Source organism: Caloenas nicobarica, chromosome 1, assembly GCF_036013445.1.
Source record: "Caloenas nicobarica isolate bCalNic1 chromosome 1, bCalNic1.hap1, whole genome shotgun sequence".
In the NCBI taxonomy this organism is placed as follows: Eukaryota; Metazoa; Chordata; class Aves; order Columbiformes; family Columbidae; genus Caloenas; species Caloenas nicobarica.
In genome coordinates this window covers 15,137,908-15,154,403 of record NC_088245.1, presented here as the reverse complement: position 1 = coordinate 15,154,403, position 16,496 = coordinate 15,137,908, and the positions used below count along the sequence as shown (strand labels likewise).

The 16,496-nt window shown below is 40.5% G+C and overlaps 1 protein-coding gene across 6 annotated transcripts in view; it reads left to right on the top strand.

Moving 5' to 3' along the window:
* ATXN7L1 (ataxin 7 like 1) overlaps window positions 1-16,496 on the top strand; it is a 114,770-nt gene that overhangs the window by 58,495 nt on the left and 39,779 nt on the right. The window contains exon 1 of one of the 6 annotated variants that reach the window (XM_065639069.1): window positions 4,737-4,772. The exons of 3 other annotated variants lie outside the window; for them this stretch is intronic. The gene's annotated coding sequence lies outside the window, so the exon portion shown is untranslated. Of the gene's footprint in view, window positions 1-4,736; window positions 4,773-7,274; window positions 7,328-14,851; window positions 14,905-16,496 lie in introns of those variants that run through there. 2 more of the 6 variants (XM_065639079.1, XM_065639060.1) reach the window with 2 other exon arrangements.

Below are 16,496 nucleotides of genomic sequence, written 5' to 3'. Positions count from 1 at the left end.
AGCTGTAGCTACATTTTGATCACTTCTTTGTACTTCAGCTTGCTTAAGCAATTTAGGTTAGAAGTTTTACAGCAAAAAAACTGTGTTCAACTTAAAATGGAAAAAAAAAATCTTAATTTTGTTGTTACAATACTTCATTTTTAATAAGAGAAACTTGTCTCTAAGGAACCCCTAGGAGTCACAGCCAAGAAAGAAAACCCCTGTGCTAGGCATTAAATAAGCACGTTCTGAAAAGACGACATTTTTCCTAAGAAAGCAGATGGTAGATTGTCTTTTTCTTATGCTGTTGCGGTATTTGAAGCTGGTTTTAAAATGTTATTTGTGTGCGTATTGACATCTAAATAGGCAATAGCTTCTTGGCCTGGATGAAGAATAAAAAAGGGGAGAACTGTGTGTGTCATATGTCTCTGTAGGGGAAGGATGGGGCAAACCTTTTGCAAGAACTGACTGCAGTCAAGTGAAAGAAATGGGACTGGCTGTTCCTTACCTGAAATATGGATAAATCTCAGATACGGCAAGTGGAAAAAAAAAGGAGTACCTCAACGTATGGATATATCTCAGGCCTTCTAGTCTAATTTATGGATTTAGGAGTGAACTGTGCAGGACTAAGGCACTCCTCAGTTAAACCCATGTGTATTACTTTTCTGCCTTCTCATTTCCAAGAGGTTAAACAAGAAGCCAGAATGCTATGGCCTTTCTGGAGGAGCTGCTGTGAAAATTCAGGACTGCTGAGGCATCAGTCTGATCTGTAGGGTAACGTTAGCATAACTGAGTGTCTGTCAAGCACCGCTTGTTAGCTGGGACTTTGTACTTTGCCTCAATACAACAACCGTTGTTGGATTTGTTTATGAAGGTCTATGATGCTTTAAGAGTTGCAGGAGTGTTTTATAGGCCACAAACACAGCTTCATAGCGTGTGTTTCTGAAAATCGATCAGATGCTTGATCTGTTGGAGTTGTTGAGTCAGGACACTTGGGATTCACAGAAATTTGGGTCCCTTCTCCTGTTTTCTGCTAAATATGGTTTAGATGAGATACCTGTGGTTGTTTTTACCAGCCATCTGTAGAAACAATCAGCTTGAGTTTTAGAGATTCTTCTGAAATAATCTCTGCGGGCAAAATCAGTACAATTTTGGCTTTCTCAAGTGCTCGATCTTGCACTTCTCTAACACCCCTCTTCTGTCCTTTGGTGCCAAAATATCCATGGCACTGATGAAACTTGATTTGGACCACAGAGTGAGATTAATATACAATTACAGAAAAACCCAAAACACTTCATACAGCCACCATATGTGCTGGTGTTTTGTTTCTCTGTTGGGTTAATTTTTTTGCCTGAAGTCTGTTCTGTTGGTTTTGCTGGTGCTGAATTGCTGAAGTTGTAGCCTTGTTTCTAGGTGGGGAAAAAAGACCCTGCATGTTGACCTACCTAGTAGTATGAGGAAACAAAATTAAATTTGGCATTATTTTAGGTCTGAACAGCTTTAGCAAGAAATGTGTATTCTCAACAGATTGGACTCTTGTTTCTGTATTCTGAAGCTTTAGTCCCAGAATGCATTCCAGACCAGGTGGTCTCCACGTACTGGGTACTAAGAAATGTTCCCAGGTTCAAGTAGATTCAATGTGCAAGATGTCTGATTGTGCCAGTGTCCATCAGGAAAGCACTTAATATTTACATTTGGGGCCTCCTATTGAAAATTATATGGAAATAGTCTTCTGATGCACAGCACAAAAAGTTGCTGTAAAGTGCTGTTGGCACATCACTCTTTTTTTCAATAGAGACAAACCCAGCTCCATCTGTCCAAAAGTAACTACAGAGATTAGAAGTTTTCTTTTCAAGGTAGTCTTAAAAACAGCCTGACATTCTACCTTTGTGCTGACATCAGACAAATTAATGTCTGTATCTAGGCATTGGTAAATAGGCAGTCTCCTTAATGTTTTTATGTAGTATTGCTATTACCAGAGCCACATTCATAGCCTCCAAAAAGCAGGTTACAAAGGAATCACTCTTAGCTGCTCCTTATGTCTTAACCACTTAATTAAAGCGTGTGAGATGAGCAGAGAGAGTGATCCTTTACAAAAAAACAGCCTTTTTTTTTCCCCTGTATTACCTATAATGAACTCTACTTCTAACTGTTGGCTTGCTTTGTTCTCTACCTTTTTACAGATTGTCGGTTCTGTAGCTAAAACTTCTGTATTAAGAATCTAGACTTAGAAAATAATTATTTACTGTGCAATATTTTCTTTGTATGAGTGCAGAACGTGTCTGTCATTGGCACATTGGCACCTCTGTTAGTCTTACATCACATAAAGAAAACCATTGACAAGAACTTAATCTGTGAGGTAGATGTCTGTGGTCTTCGTCTCAACTGAAGTCCTTTATATTTAAATAAATGTCTTGATATTTTTGCTAAATTCCCCTTTTTAAATTGAAGATGAAAGCATTAGTTATTAGCTCCTGAAACATTCTGTTCAGGTGATCTATCGATGAATCACTTGAGATACCTAATATTAAGAAACAGAAAACTGTTGACATCCTGATTGTATCTTAAACGAAATCTAACATTAGCCTCGCTGTTCAGAAGATGGATTTTTATTTTCAGATAGTGGAAGCATCAATTTGAATTTACTTCTGCTAGGTTGTTTGTATGGTTACTATGCATCCCGCCCCCATATTCTGGTTGTTTTGTTTGTACATGGAAGTTAACCCTTCCTTAACATTACCCTGCGTTGTATTTTAAACATTCAAAACCATGCAATGACTTACCACTCAAGACCTGTGATGTGACCTTTATCACACGCTCACGTGAGGCAGCAATCGCCACTCACTTTGCAGCAGCCTTGCAGTCCCGTGAATCCCCAGGATTATGTGTTACAGCATGCTCTGACAGCTGCTCCGCTGGCACGAACCTCAGACGTATAAATAGGTATTAGCAGTGTCTAACATCTTAGCCATGAAATGATGGAGGTATGCAACACAACCCATCGTTTCTTTCAGCCTTCAATTTCTCAGCTTTGCTGGAGCTTTTTATGAGCGTGTATTTTTGCTGGATTTTTTCCCAGTCAGTTTTAAACTTTTTACTTAACTATTTGTCTTATTATTTATTTACATGTTGATATTACCTATTATTTCTATACCTGTTTCTTGTTTCTCTTCAGCTTATTTCTCTTTCCATGTTTTATTTTGTTTCATTATTCCTTGGCTTCAGTGATTGCCTCTTCTGTGAGGCAGGTATACCTGCAGTGTATGCTTTCCTACACAGAAATCCCAGAAGCATTCAGGATTATTTTGCTTAGGTAGGCTCATGACCCGAACATATAATCTGTTTTATTTTTTACTTCAAGCCCCATGTTCAAATTAAAATAAAACAAATAAACAAAAAAACACACCAAAAACCCCATAAACCAACAGGTTATGCACCTTCTAAGATCTATTGGCTAAATTTCTGGGCTCCATTTTGGGTCCAGTGGGTCAGGATGTCTTGAATCCAGTTCTGTCTTCTGCCCTATTGAAACCGCTGTCAGAAGGACCCGCAGTGCCCGCTGAAGAGCTTGCTTACCATGACTAATCTTTGAGAAGGCTGGTTCTGTGTTTTCACACTCCCCATACACTTTCTCTCTTCTTCCAAGGCCTCAGGCAGATGATTCTGTGATTAAGAAAGAAACTTGAATAAATTGGGGCCATTCCCACTCCTGCCTCACTGGGATCCCTGGGGAGGGTGCACAGCCAGGGAATGCAGCGCTCCAGAGAACGTCTCTCAGCTTAATTTCCTGGGGAACACCGCTCCACATATGTGTGCAAAATAGAATTTAATCCTAAGACATTTGTAAGTACCATATGATGTGAGCTTGCATTTCTCAATGTGTTTCATGTTGGACACAGCTCTGAGAATAAATTAGCATTTAAACTGGGGTCCCATGCTGGTCTGCTGCAAATTGATGGTTTGGGCTGGTTTTAATGGACAAGCCAACAGCTACTCAGCTGCAAGAGGAGTTGCGTGTATGTGGGGAGAGCCGAGGAGCTGCCTTTTCAATGTGATTGAAACAAATTACTTGTAATGGCATCAGATAAGCATTAAACATACTTCCATTCCAAATGTTGCCAGTTATGCCAAAGGAAGTATTTCCGGTTAACAGGGAACCTGTCATTTCCAGCAGCTGGCTGCAGGTTTGGGAGGGGGATGCGTGAACATGCTGCAACAAAGCTCAGCTTCTTGATGTAGCTTTTCATTTCGTGTGTTGGTAGCTCTGATATCTGTGTACCTGTGAGTAAAGAGTACTTGTAAGAAGAAAAATAGGTGATGAAGATAAACAGGTGATAAAGAACTTAGTGTTTATCCAGTGGCCGACTGTAACAGGATCTTAATTCTGGGTCCACTTGGACACCATTGTGTAAAAATCAAATATAATCAGAGCCTCAGAAGCTTAACTTTTAATTCCCGGTTCCCATGCGTTATTCTGTGGAGTTCAGCAAGTGCTGGAGCCTGGGAGAGGCGGACGGAGCGTGTGGCCTCGCTGGGGGCGGCTGAAGCTGACGGTCTGCTGGCTCCTTTGCTGAAGGACTCGTTCTCTGCAAGCCTTCCTCAACTGAATCGGGAGGTTTGACAACTTTTCGGGAGAATAATTGAGTGCTACCCGAAACAGGGTTTTCACGATAAAAAAAATCTTGTACAGTCCTGAGCTTTTTGCTGCTTGGGCTTTTCCTGCTCGTCGGGAGGGTTAAAAAACAAACCAAAAGAAAAACAACAGGCTGTCGCCCCCCCGGGAGCATCCGTCAGTAAGTGCGTGTGTTGTTTCCGGAGCGCTGCCGGCGGGCCCGGGAGGGGGAGCTCCCCGGCCTCTCCCCGGCCCGCAGGGGCAGAGCGGCCGCGGGCTCCGGCCGCCGGTCTCCGCCGGGGGCCCGTCGGGGATTGTGCCGCTCGGGGGGTGCGTTTTGCGGCGGGGTCTGAATGCGAGTCCGGTCGCTGAGGGCCCGGGGTTGGCTTGTTGCCACCGGGGACAGGAGGCGCGGGAGAGCTGCTGCGGGAGCCGTGCGGGGTTACAGGGCACAGCTGTTGCTGGAGAGAAACATCCGCGGTTTTGGATACCTGTGTGATGTGGAGGGAGGTGGCGTGTATCTCGGGGTTGTCGGCAACTCCTACGGTCTCCAGTCCAGCCGAGGCGGTAAAGGGCACAAGGGGACCTTTACAATTCCCGCCCCGGGAGGTTTCTCCTGGGCTGAGCTTTGTGCAGCCCTTAAGGCCAAGCACAGCTCTGGCCTGGGGGACTAACTGTGGCAATGCCTTCTGTGGACTGAAGACCTTCTAAGACTGGCCTAATGGTCTAGAATAAGTGAGCAAATCAGAAGTAGATATATGAAAGGAGGGCGAGAAAGGGGGAGAATAGTAGTTAATTACTTTAGCATACAGGGGTCAAATAGATTTAATTAATTACACTCAGATCAGGAAGTGCCAATACTGAAACTTCAAGCATTACCAGAACTTTGACCCTTGCTTATCTATTTTTTTTTCCCCTGACTATATCAGCACACTGTTGTGCAAATACAATAACTCATGTTGTTTACAGTCTTGGAATCTAATATATTCTGTGATTTTTATTTGCACAAATCTACACAAATTACTGCAAAGATATTTAACTTGTGAGCAGACACTAAGCTCCATTTGCAGCCGCTTCAGAAAAGTTAAAGAAAAACAGAGGCAGGTAATTAGAAACTTAGCTAGATCCATATATGCAAAGAAGTTATTGTGATTTCTCCCTTACGGATAGTATGTACGTGTATGTTCTATGTTTCGCTCTGCCACATATATTTCACATGCGACGATGTGTTAAAAGATAGTATGAACTGTGTCTGATTACATTGGTAATAAGTAGTGGTTTAGAAATATGTAATAAATAGGGTGTGGTGTTTTTTGGTTTTATTAATGACATGACAGTGCTACCAAAGCAGTTTAAACACAATGTGCCACTATAATGGGAAACTGCTGAGTCTTGAATTAGCAGCTGTCAACTTTTTAATGGACTCCTTTAAATATATTCCATCGAGCTTTTTAAAAAAAGAACAAGGCAATTGCTCAGCATTTGCTTTTGGAAGCTTTGATATGGTTCTAGATGTGTCAGTTTAAATTAAAAGGAAGTGAGTACTTTTATGATACTGAATTATTCTTTAAATATATCTGATCTCTCTCAGCATGGAGTTCTTGGAAAGAGAGGGATTACCTGCAAGCTTTAGCGGCTGTGTAGTATCAGGTTTAATGTCGGCATTACCGCTTTACCTCTGCTATGCTGTAGTATGAATTACAGCTGAATTACTTGCTGTGTGCATGGATTACAGCCTCCCTCTATTTGTGATAATGAACTTAGAAGGAGAAAAACTTGAAGTTCTTTATCTCCGTTGCATTAATTTTAAATGGTTATAACTGTGAAATCTAAGTGACGCTAGGAAACTTTAAATAGAGTTTTCAGGGGGAAAAAAAGACCATCTACTTGCTTATCTGAAAACAGTGTCATCTGATGGAGGTGGTATATGTCTAAATCTGCGAAATACTATGGCTATTAAATGAGCTCTGTTTTCTGTAAAGCTAGAAATGTCCTGAAGTATCTGACCGGTACTGCTTTATATTTAATTAAAATACAAAACCATCATAGAATAATTTGTTTTAAACTCGCTGTGTAACAGATTTTGACAAGTAGTTATGAAAATGAAGACAGATGTCATGCAGAAGTAGTCCTTATCACTATAGTATTTAATAATTTTACAGTTAACCAAGAAGGGGGAAGCATGTAAGATTTGTGACTTGTAAATTGGCATAAAATTATTAAAAAGAGAGAGGTCCATGATACAGCATGAATTGAAATTGCTTGTGAAAGGGGATTCGGTGAGCCTGTTTCAATATACTGAATGTACGAGGCTGCATCTGGGGGCAGCAATACGTGCTGTACTTGCAGGTTGAGAGCAGCCTCTCTAGGAAGCAGATGCTGAAAGACTCAAGGTTATTTTATATAGTGTGCCTGGTCTCTATTCCTACACTGTAATGCAGCTGTGTATCAATACCAGGTTGAAGCCAAAGGTGAGCCAGGAATGTTTTGAAAGGGAGGAGGAGCAGAAATAGAAAGTACATCTCTGATCTGTGATGTGACGGCAGCCGTAACACAAGGCCTGATGCCAGCTGCCGTGTTTTCCTCTGGGGCCTTCGGGCCGTCAAATTTCACTGTCCTTTTGTGAGTCCCACCTCTGACGTTCTCTGAAAGTGTTTCGTTGTCTCTTGCTAATCAAGTTGCTGGCTAGAATTGATGTCTTGGAGTGGGGGAGCAGTAATGGAGCAGAAAGTTTATGTAAGTGCGGTTCACATGCATGTACTTGACAGGTACACAGCCAATTTACCTGGAAGTTACCTGCTGAAATTTGCTGTGGTGGTAGCCCGCAGGTTTGGGTGTCTGTCTTCAAACCTTAAAGCAACTGGCACTTTCGGCAGGGCAGTGAGGTAGTGCAGTGATTTTGCATTTATGGTCTTTCCCAGATTGATGGGGTTTAGGATGGGAGGAGGGGGAGCGTTGACCTCATCTTGTTCCAGCAAATAAGAAGTGAAAATTTTTAAGGCTTCTGTTGATGTGAATTGTTGAATGTTTAAGAGTCTTTTGCTCCCAGTTGTTTACAGTAATTGAGTCCTTTCCCTTCTAGTGCTTGTGCTGCTGTCCTCATTAGTATGTATTCCAAGATAAATACCATACATGAGACCTGCAAATACTGTACAGCAGAAGATACATTTTCCATTTTTGTTTGCTGAATGTTACACCTTCCAAAATACGTTAGTCCCTAATACCAAGAATAAACTCCATGTCCTAAGGTAAAACAGCAAAGAAAAGGCAATAAACCTGTAACTTCCACTGCTCTCACCTTAGGCAGTAGGCATTTAGGGATCTGAAATGTAAGGAGAAATAATAACAACTAAAACTTCCAGAGTTCTCTGATAAGTAATATCTATCATAGTGAATTTTGGTTTTGAACTGTTGTTTTTTCTTGAATTACTTTTTTTTTCAGACCTTAAGCAGCCTGGAAAGTCAAGGCATTTGGGAACAGAGAGAAGGAAAGGAAGGGTAATACAGTTGTAGATTTAGGACCTGCAGATTTCTGCAAGTGTTAAAATGATGTTCTGGTGGGATAGGTAACCCTTTTCCTCTACCTCGTCCTGCGCTCTCACCCTCTGTTTCCTGCTGTCATTTGAAATCACTTGAGCAGTTCTCTGCTACATGTTGTGCTGTTCAGCATAAATAAACCTTTTTCTCTCAGTATTTAGATGCAGAAGGCAAATCCCAGGGGTGATAGCCCAGGCATGGTTACTTTTGGTTCACTGGTTAGCCATTGCTGGTTAAATGTGCTGCACTGTCCAGCTACCAATTGGCAGACTCAGCAAAAAGCTTTAGAAAAGACTTGCTCTGTGATCCAATTGCCAAATACAGAGTTTAGTTCCTCCTCTGTAATCAAACTGGAGTCAGCTGAGTATAGCTGAGAGTTTTCATGCCAATATCCTGCTTGTTGTCCTTTCCCTGCCTCTTTGGTCAAGTGACTCCCATTGCTGGAAAAAAATAAACTGAATCTCAGACTCCTCCAATTTAGAAGTATCTCCTGTTATCTCTAAACAGTAGGATTTCTTTCAACTATAGCAGCATCAGTTTGATGAGGAGGGAGAACTTCCAGAAGAGTCTAAAAGCGTAAAGGCTCTGCTATCTTCTGGAGTTTGCTATCTCCTGACAGATGGAGAAAGGCTTCAGCCCTTCAGCATGAACACAGATAGTCTGATTCAGAGGAAACAATTGGCAGGTAGGAAATATAATGTTGGATTTTTTCCATTTCCTTCCCTGTCTCCCTTTTTATTTCACTGTCAATTACGCTTTTGGCATTGTGGCCAGGAAAACAGCTTCAAGCTGGATTGGTATTGTCTCTTGCTGTGTTTCTCTTACAGTTAGGAAAGCACTTCTGTTTAAAGTTTTCCCTTATTTAGAATATCTGGTTTAAATGACTGAACTGTAAAACATAATCTCAAGTGATCTCACAGCTCAGTCCCTCTGCACGGGGGCCATCCCAGCTGTATTTGGGTTTATTAGTGCTTGCCATGTGGGCTGGTGCCTGGCTTCTGCCCGGTCACAAGTGTCTTGTGCCTGTCTGCACCGAGCTCCCCAGGACGCAGCCCTGACGCAGCATGGCAGGAATGCACAGAGCCAGCTTGGGCTTGACGCTGTGCCTGACTTAGTAAAACTTCTTGGGACCCAGAGCGCAGGGGTAACGCTGCAAGGCGGTGGCTTCATGTGGAGTCTTTGCTGTTTTCCTCAGTGTTCTTGCTTTTGGAAATGCCGTACAGAGACAACCGAACTGCCTCACTTTAGATGAAAAAAAATGTCAGTCTTATGCTGAAAAAAAGTTGTTGCATAATTTCTGGACCCACACCGTCCCTAGAAATATAGGAACAATTGCACTGAGCTGCACCTAGGCTAATGAGCGCAGCTGAAGCTGATTTGTTTCTGCATCTCTGGTACAGATAATCTGACCATGGATAATTGAGTGTTGACTCTATAAATAACCCACATTGAAATCCTTGTCTTAAAATTGTTTTCTCTTCTTCCAGTTAGCTTCCAAGCTTACTCCCCCTGTAATCATTTCTTGGCTGACCAAAGGCTACTCTCAGCTCTTGACGACCAGATGTACTGTTTGTTCTTCCCACCTGAAGTGACATGTTATACCAAGCGTGGATGAAGCCAGGTTCTAGCACTATAAAAAGCCAGCTAAGCCCTAGTAGGAAATAATCATCCTAATATATTTTACCTATGCTCCAATTGACTCAGGTGGTTTAAATAAAAAATTACTGATACATGCCAAACATTTGATACCTTGGAAATATGTTTATTGCATGCTTGTTCTCAGAGATCTCCTGTTGCATATCTCATAGTTAAATGTCTTCAGGTAAAACTGATTCCTTTGTGTGGCATTGCATGCAAGTTTGACTCCTAATGATCTTGGTTTGTTTGCTTACTGTCGATGTTAAAATTCACAAGAATTGTTCTGAGTTGAGCTATGCCTTGTTTTAGTGAGAAGTGATTTTTTCCCCCAATGAGCTTATGCAAGTAATTATAGAAAGTAATTAGAGCTCCTCACAGGAAAAATATCACGTGTCTTCAGCTGTTGAGTGTCCACACATTTATTTCTAACTACAAGTTTTTCTAAAATATAGTCTGTGTGTGCTTCTGAGAAGATGCGCTAGAAGTTGGAACCACCTGCAGTGGATGACAGGTTGTTGGAGGCATTGCAAGGGAAAGCTGAATTTCACAGCTGCGCTGGCACAGCTGTGCCGCGGTGTGGAGGATGCACCTTGGTTGGTGGTTGTAAGGGAAATCATCGTGGCTTTCCCCTGTGCCATTCCTGCCACATTAATACATGACAGAGGCAACATGAGTGGGTGAATAAACTTGGAATGCCTTGAATTCAGATCCATGTTCTAATCACTGGGTAGTCTTGGAAAATACCTTTCTTCACATAGCATCTGAAACACCGACCATGCTTCAACAAATTTTGGAAGTCTTGATTTGTTATTGATTATGTAGTAGCTTGAAAAAACTGAGTAAAGGCCCATCTGAGAAGTCTTTTACATAGGCAGAACAGACATTTAAAATTGTAAACATACAACTCTCTACTATTCAGGACAACTATGGGAAAGCTGTTAGTATTATGAACAGGTAAATAGTTTATCCAAAACAAGTAACTTGCAATACATGAAATTCGTTGCAGCGAAGAATGGTTAAGAGGCACGTTCAGAGGCATAATGCGAAGTAGCTGTCGCTTGGACTCTCAGAGGTTGATTTGAATCTATTTCATTCATGTGCCGTTAGGTCTGAGTTTCTTTAGTTTGCAGTTAGAAGTCATAAATGATGCAAGTAAATTATGCATGTAAATATAGAATTAAAGGGATTTTTAAGGGAGAGCAACAGATAAAAAATGCCCTACAAACCCACTTTTATATTTGGGTATGTCTTTCAGTGTTGTCGGTTCAGTTTTGTTCTGCAGAAGGTTGAGAGTTTCATTTCTTGTTTATAAGAGCTCTTGCATGTAGTGAGGGAAACATGAACAAGTGACTTCTTCATGAATTATGTTTTGCACATTCACTTTGGAGTTTGGGTGTTGCATATGGGTATTCCTGCACCATTCTAAATAATAATATCTATGGATAATAATGTGCCTGAAAGATGAGTGAGCTGATTTATCTAAAACAACTGGAATAACTGTACTGACAGCTACGCTGCTTTTGTAGCAGGGTTTCATGAAGCAAATTGAAACTTAAATATAAGCTTATTCAATTTTCAAAACAAAGCAGTGACCTTGGGTGGGTAGATCTGTGTGATTAGTTGGATTTTCAAAAGATGTCAGAGTATTCCAAGGGGATTAGTTTGATGCCTGGGAATATCCATGAGGAGGGGCAAACACTGAAAACCAAGTAAAAATTTTCATGTGTAAATTCAAACGAGCTTCCTAAAATATGATAATTATTATAATAATGATAGTCATAATAATAGCAATAATGCTTATGAGATTATACCATTTTTTTCTAAGAATTTCTAAGTCTTCACCAATTTGGCTTCCAAAATACAAAGTTTCAGCAATCTTGTGAAAATCAACTGTGAAGAGACGTCTTAATTACTGTGCCCCCAGAGAACAGTATTTCATGTGGCAGTAGCACACTTGTACTGACAGCTGTCATACATGCACCTACAGACAAGACAGAGCTTATCCTGTCTCTTTTTTTGGGAGAGCAAAGGACAGTGGATACGGGATGAATTGGTGGGCGTGCTGGGGGCTGGAGAAGCTCAGGGTAACAGAGATGGAGCAAATTTAGGGATCGAACCCATGAATTCAAAAAAAAATGTTTTTCATTACTTTTCTGCTTATAAAACAGCTCATTAAAAAATATATTGCTTGACCAGATGCTGGATTTGGATCCCAAGTAACAGTTAGAGCTGAAAAAGCCGGAAGGTTTGACAATAGTTTTTATACAAGTCCTGCAAGGCTATTATTCAGGGCTAATTTCAGTAAAGTTACCATTTTTGTGCAAGTTTCTTCTAAGGAATGATAAAATGAGCTGGGGATGTGTTATCTTGATACTGAATGAAATCTGACATGATATTATGCACAAAACCAGACCAAGGACATAATTCTCCTGAAAACGATAGCTTGTTTTCCTGGAGTCATAGTACAGCATTGTTTTTTGCCAAACCACCTCAGTAGTCCCATATCACTCTTCTATGGCCTGTCTTGTCTTATCTGTAAAAAGAAATGCCATTATATCTGTTGGGATTAAGTACAGCATTAAAGAACTATCAGTTTTCTGTAATGGTTTCATTATAGATGACGAGAAACATCTGATAAGTATGTAAAACAATAATGTACATAAATTTTTTTTGTTATTGTTTTGTAAATATCATTAAAGATGGAGATAGAGTGAAATATTTTACCTGATAAGTGTAAGTAAATAAATAAAAACTTGTATAATCAGATGACCTTGAATATGTAAGATCTGCCCCAAGGCCTGGGGAAATGGGTCTGTTACACAATACGAAGCATTAGAGGATGGCAATACTGAATTTTCCTCTATTTGCAACAGCATGTCTGGAGTAAAGTTATTTAAGTTGCGTGTTTGGAAGAATGAATAGGTGAGTTGCTTTTAAATGTCTATATTTAGTAAACTAGAGTGCTGTTCCTCGTGTTATATTTCAGTGTTAAATATAAAGATACTTGTATCTTACATCCAACAAATAGCCAAGTAAAATATTTCTCCTCACATACAAAATCACCCACAAAATTCTGATTTGTTGGCCCTGCTTACCTTTGCTTAAAGGGAAGTGCTGTTGCTTGATTGCTAGAAATATTTTAGCATTTCACCTGACGTACCTGCCCTACGTTTAGGGCTGATAATATGTTTCCTTGCTCTGAGAACAAAAAATGTGGGGAATACCATTACCGCTGGCCAGGAGTGATAAGATACCAGTTTGGAGGAGCCAGTGTGAGAGGACGGTGAGGGCTGGCCCTGTGGTATAAGCACCGGACACGAGGTGCGAGATGGTTTTTACACTCCAGGCACATCGCGGTGTCTCAGTAGCTTCCCGCTGGATGACCAGAGCATCTCCTCCAGCACCAGGGGAAATTCCCATGCATAAGCTTTCCTTGGATTTTTTTCGGTAGAGTGTTACTCCAAAAAGTGTGTACCTGGGATTCACTTGCTCTGTGGTTTCTTTTTTGCCTGGGGATTTTTGGCCTTCCTGAGCTGAAAAACATATATGAGTTATAGTAGAGAATTGTCATTTTTTTCTGCAGTAGCAGTGCGTCTGTCAGGTGGCAAATACTGATTACACATGTGGAATTGTGTCATTACAAGAAGTGATGAATTCCTACTTAAATCTCCAACTCTTTTTTAATCAAGTTAATACCCTAAATCATTAATATCCTCTTTCATAGCTGAAGAGAGAGGCCTTGACACCAGAGTTAAATCTAAATCTTCCAGCTCAATGATGTGAAGACTGACACTGTCAGCAAGGCAAGGTATTCACTCTTCCATCGTTTCCCTGTTCCTCTGATACGTCCATGAGTGATACTGTGGATCTTCGTCTTTAGATCTCAAAATTCTTGTAAAAGAAGTAGACAAGTACCCAGCAGCTTCATTTTACATTTAGTAAATTAATTGCACTATTTGAAGCAATTTTTTGCTTTGCTGGAGTTCTGTTTGACCCTTTTTTGTGTGTGCTTTCTACCAAAGAGGAATGGAAGCATTCTGGGAAATGCTGAGCGTGTGGCTTTTTATGGAATTTGGCCATTTTTAGGGTATTTGGCCACTTAAGAGTAATTTAGTGATATTCTAGAGATTATTTCTCCTGCCTTTTATAATTACCCTAGGAAATGCCAAGTTATCCCAGAAACAGAAAATTTTGCAGGAAAACAGCAGGTTTGTCCCACTATGTTAAACACAAACACCCTTCTTCTCTCCTGAATCAAGAAAAAAAAAAAAACCAACACAGTGTCTTCCTCTAAATATACACTTGTGTTTTTTACTGCTTTTAATTTTGGACTCGGGTTCATTTCTGCAGTTACTTGAGTTGTATCAACAGTCATTAAAAAAAAAAAAAAAGAGAGAGAGGAAAAAAACCCTGCAGCCGTTTTCAGCGCTTGTTGTTCTTGGCACGGGATCAGTTCTGGTGTCCAACTGGTAGGACCTGAAACTTGGTGCTTAACAAGTGCCTGTAGTCAAAACAGTTGGTGTGTGCGAGCACCGATCTGGTATTTGCTGCGGCAGGTCATCTGCCTGCTTTTTTACCGTGTGCAGAATACCTAATCACGTTGCTGTGTTTCTCTGACGGCATCTGTGGCAATGTGAATCGTTTCACGTTCCAAAAGTACGTGTTTACAGTCGTCGTAGAATCAGATTAAGTTGGCAGCCTGCTCCTCTCTGTAAGTGGCTCAGTTTACATTTCTTCTTCTAGCAGGATGTTTTGCATAATTTTGCTGATCCTACTCACTTGTAGACTTTGTGAAATGAGATTTGTTTTAGTGGGTTTATGTCAGAAAGCGAAGCTTGTGTTTATTGTAAATAAACACCAGCAGAAGGGTGGTTATTTTAGCGCTTGATAATTTCCCAATTATGTCATTTGACCTGGAATGAAGCTTGCGATTGTCGAGCTGTGTTTTATGCAGCAGATCAGTCGGAGGGTTTGAGCTGGCAGTTTATTTCCTTTGTCAGTTTACAAGAAGTATCAAAATGAAACCGACTGTGCTGTTTCCTTTCCAGTGCGCAGCGCAAGAAGGGTGGAACGGTTTGCGGATATTATTTCCAAACTTTTTCAGCTGGACTTGGAATAGTGTTTTGTCAAAAAAGCTGGTAAAGTTATCTTTCGGTCTTGCAATGTTATGCTGTAGTTTTCTAGCATCAAACTGAAGTTTATTTTCGCTTAATCTCACGTACTGGGATTCTTTTTTTAGTTTTTTTCAGATTGTGGCTGCAAAATGAAAGTGCTTACAAGGTGTTTATGAACTCTTGTTATGAACCAGCTGCCAGTTACTGCAGGATGACACATTTCTGCAAGCAGTCTAGTTGTTCGGTTTTCTGGTTGCTGGCTGTTGCTTTTCGGGCATGTGTGGGTTTTTTTCTGCTTTAGTTTTATTAGAATGAGTGCCAAGTACATTTGCAAACTTTGAACTGGGATCAGTACAAGGTGGCAGGTTTCATTTACTGAAATTGTAAGTATACATTGCTCAACTTTGCACAATAAAGGGCTGTGCTGCAAAACACCTCAGGATATGCTGTAAATAGAAAAACTGTAATTTGTGCATAGGTGGTGTATGGAGTTACAATAAGCAACATCTTAATCAACAAGACCAATACGTTACTGGAACAGAATCACATTGTGGACGAGATACTAAATTTCATTACCATGTGCTTAAATATTGTAAATGGGTAATAACAAACAGTATTCATATTGTGTTAGGGGCAGTCAGATAAATTAGTTTATGCTGTTTTAAGAAAAAGGGCTATGAACTCAAGCACTGTGGTGAATACAAGCTTAAAAGGAGTTCTATTATTCTGTAATGTTTACTAACAGCAAATAACTTTCTTAGCTTTCTTGGTTTTAGCAATTATATTTTGTTTTTACCAAATGTAATGCCAAGCTATAATCCATAACACTGGATCTCTGAGTTATTCATGGGTCAACCTAAAATTGATTTTTGCTTTAGGCCTCTTGTATGCAGGAAGTCAGATCGTGCTAAAGGAGAGTAATGTTTCAAAATGACTGGTGCTGACAAAGTTCTCGTGTCTCTCTTCTAACAACGTCAGATGGATTTTTTTGTTGTTGTTGTTTTGTTTCAACTACCTACCAAAAAAAATGCTGAAAGACCAAAGGCATATCTTTGTCTACGTTCAGGCTGCATCATGACTTTTTTTCCTTTGCAACCTTCTGTGTCTCACCGATGGAGAAGACCCTAACTGTGGGCAGAACTCTTCACTTGATTTGATCAATTTTGAGTAGCGCATCTTGGGTAAGAATGGATGTATGTGGAATATACTAAAAAATATTTTTTGTTTGTAGTCCAAATTAAGATAATCTGCATTTTCAGGATCATATAAGGTTTTTTTGGAGGGGTACAAAACTGCTGCAATCCACCTGGAAATGTGCGGTTGGCGTATTTTACTGGCAACATGTTTACTGTTGTGTCGTTGTCTGTAAGGTTTGCTATGGGCTGAGTGCTCAATCTTGTGTGAGAGAGTTGAGGCAAAAAATTGAGAAAAGACTTTCTACTCAGAACATGGTTTTGCCTCTCTTTCCCACACGCTTTGTTTGTGGCTCTGGAGCTCATGTTGCCTCTCTGTTGCTTTGCTTTTTTTGCTTATGATTAGAAGGAGATGTGGTGTTTCCTGCAAAACAGCTGCCAGTATTCCCTGGTGACCCATCAGAGAGGATCCCGTGGAATTAC